Source organism: Micrasema longulum, unplaced genomic scaffold (assembly GCF_059751315.1).
Source record: "Micrasema longulum isolate JH-2025_06_02 unplaced genomic scaffold, ASM5975131v1 h1tg002212l, whole genome shotgun sequence".
In the NCBI taxonomy this organism is placed as follows: domain Eukaryota; kingdom Metazoa; phylum Arthropoda; class Insecta; order Trichoptera; family Brachycentridae; genus Micrasema; species Micrasema longulum.
In genome coordinates, this window is record NW_028279375.1 from 58559 (window position 1) to 62313 (window position 3755).

The window sequence follows — 3755 nt, forward strand, 5'->3', positions numbered from 1 at the left end:
GTATTTTGAATTGAAAATTATTTTCCAATTTTTTTTAGTGTAAAATGAGGTTAAAAAAAAATCAAATCCACCCCGGTTTGTGGTTTCCGCGACGAGATCGACCTCTCGGGGCGTTCGCCATCATACTAGGAGAATTCGCCGTACAGATTCAAACGCTCGAAAGTTTGAATCTGCCCCGCGCGAGATGGAAAGTTATTTTATTTCTCAAAAAAAAAAAATATTTGGGTTCTTATAATTTACCAAACATTTAATTTTGAGGGCCATTTTCATCGAGTTTTAAATAACTCACTATTAGAAAATGGGTATCAAGTTGGGGTACAGTGGGATTCGAACCAGGGACCTTTGGTCCGTGAGTCCGAGACACTAGCCACAACCCGATAATAGTATAATAATAGTATATATCTAACAATGATTCATAAAGTTAGCGCTTCAAACATTCGAAAAAATATATGATAAAAAGTTATTTCCTCGGTCAATCATGTGTTGATTTTCAAAACAATCAGCCCAGTACAGTATTTTTTCCTTTTTTTTACGAAAGTATAAAAAAAATCTATGTTTCAAAGACCAGCTTTGCGGCGATAAGAACGCTATCTTCATCGCCACATATCGAGACTGTATAAACTAACATCGATATTTATGTACGAAAATGTACATATTTCTAAAAAAAATCAAGTACGTTCGTCGGCAACCTGTAATTGAACATGTTTAGAAAAAAAAATTGGAAACATATCCTATTTTTCTTACGAAAAACTTAATTTTACTTTGTCGATAAAATTTAAGATAAATTTTAACTTCCTCTTAGTACACGGGCTCCGCTGTGTTTCATTTTAACTATAAAAAGGCATTACAAAAAATTCTCAGTTAGGATACAGTTTTTTACAATGTCTCTGAACAGCATTGATGGATGAAAGTGTCTTTTAATAATCATCTATTCAATTGAGGAAGAGGATAATAAGGTATTTTAACCATAAAATCGTAAAACAAATCGAAAAAAATCAAATAAAAGTATTGTTACAATTTACTACTGAAACTGAAAATGTCAATTGTATGAAATTTTAATACTTAAATTACGATCAAAATAATACAATAAAGATAGATTTGGCTTATCTGAGAAGTACTCCTTTACCAGCAACCATTAAAAAACCATATAAACTTTGAAAACGATCACAAAAACACACAAATATGGAAAAATTACTGGAGCTAAACACTGTACGAACTGACAATTAGAGCTGTCAAAACTGGAGTCTTCGTAAATCCTATCCATAGTAAAATATATTTTTGTAAACCTCGTAAATCCGCAAGGCAATTTTCTTCGGGGGTGCAGAAGCGAGAGTTCTGAGGTTCGAATTCCGCTCTACCGTCCTTTTTCCATTTTTTATTACGATTTAAATAAATTGACGATTGAAAGAAAGGTCTCAAAAGTGAAATATTAGGATAAATTATATTATAAGAACTAAAATATTTCTGAAATATAAAATTGGAGTATCATTGCCCTATGCATTGCTCGGGGCGGATAACAAAATGTTGATCTTCATATTGTGAAACTGAAGAGTGTAAGTAAAAAATAATACAACAAATTAACAATTCAAATTTTAATAAGGCTATAAAAAAATGGATAGTGGAGCTAGGTAGAAGTAAAATGGATTGTCTCATTCGCCCAAACCAATATTGAATCAACTGCTCCACAAATGTAAAGCTTATGTTAGGTTTTTGTTATTTTCATTGTGCGTTTTGTAATATAAATAATATGTATGTAAATAAATATATTCCTTGTTTTTAAAAGAGTATGAATATTTTGTTAATTATCTCTGTTTATTAAGCTAGTCTTTTATGTTTATTCTCAAATGTAAAAACATTTCAAAAAAGTATATTGCTAAGAGTCCTCGGCACAGGTAACCCCAGTGAGGTCACATTATTTTTATTATTGTTTATAGTTTGTAAGAGTAAAAATATTAATAAATAAATAAAAATATTTTTTGTTTTTATTTATTTTAATTGAAAACATATTAAACAAAATTTTGTATAATATTCCCAAGGAATTTTTGTAAAAAACTCATTTAGGGACATGCAGATAACGATATTTATTTACAGACGTTTTAATATTTATAACTATAACATTATTTACAAAAGCAGAATAGAAATTATGACACTACAAATTTAAAGGGTGTGAAAAAGTTTCAAAAAATTACAAAATTTACATAATACAAGGTATGGAAATTAGTTAAAAATGATATGATATTTTTACCGAGTAGGTCGCATTTTCTGACGATTTTCGAGAAAGGCGTTCTTATTTAACACCGACCCTGATAATTATCTTTCTTTTTAGTTCCATAGTTATATATCGAACTAGTATAAAGTAATAATTCACATTAGTTGATATACAAATCGTCCCTTAAGTAACACCGCGTATTTATTTTTTTTAATTTTTACAGCACCGCAATAAAAATGGCTTATTTTATTGAATCGAAGAATTAGACTTAAAGACAGTTGATGAATAAACGTTTCATTTTAATAAATTTTAAGACGTAATTTATTTGGACTTTTTAATAAAGTAAGCAGTTTTTACCGTTTTCCTAGGAAACCACTCTTTAGTCACCGTTATGACGGCTGTTCACCGCATCACCGTTCACTACGGTCGTTAAAATACGGGCACCGCTGTCCTAGGAAACCCTAGCTTTAGGGAAAGGGTTTGATAATTTTCTGTAAGAAAGCTGTAGCGTTGCAGAACACTTAAATCACAAGCAACAGTTTTTAATTTGCTTCCGTCTTTGATAACGGCGTCGGTGGCTCTTTATAGAAGCTCTATGGGAGTAATCCCATTTTCTTTTTGCCGTTTTCGTACTCATATCCTATCAAACAAAGTATCCAAGTAATATTGTAGTCTATGTTGGGACGAAACCCTAGGACGAAAGACATTTTCAACTCCGGAACAAGGGCATACACTTTCAATAAAATTCTTTAAAACCTCTTGAAGAAACCACTTATTTAAGTAAAATAATAAATTTCTAAATGAATTACCATAATTCGAGTAAATTTTCAAAATCGATTGTTTTTATAATAAATTCACATAATATACCAAAAAGTATAGAGATGAAAATATTTAGATTACACTAGCCCACCTTAAACACACAAACGATCATCCTATCTGATTGCGTTTGCCCGTTACTAAATAAATAAATGATTCTTCAATAAAAACCAATCCATTGTAGACAACTTTATTATGCTGTGTGGATTTAAATGATTCGTTTGAAATGAATTTTTAAATAACTTTGACGATCAGTAGAAGTTGGCGTTGTATAGTAGTTACATATATTTTTTTGTTTCGTAAAATTTTTGTTAACCAGGATAAAAAAAATTAAACGTCTTTGATTTAGTTATTTTTATATGGTTTCCATAATTATTATTTTATTTTAATTTACTTTGTTATAGAGAACTCGTTATAACTTGCACTGGTTTTAAAATTATTTTTTTCTATACATTACCAAAAGATGTTATTATTTTCATTCGGTTTATTCGTATTGGTGAAAGAACGCATTGCCCTATGCAAACGTTAGGTGCGGATAAGGGTATGACAATGATGATACTATTCGCAATTTATTATAAATTTACCTAGGTATTTTGAAAAGTCTAAGTACCTACTTATAAAACCTTATAAATAAGTACTAGAACGTTCGTTTGGTTCCTGTCTAAGAATAAACATACAAATTAGCCCACAGATTCTTTTGAAAAAAACGCTGCATGCGCATATCTCTTGC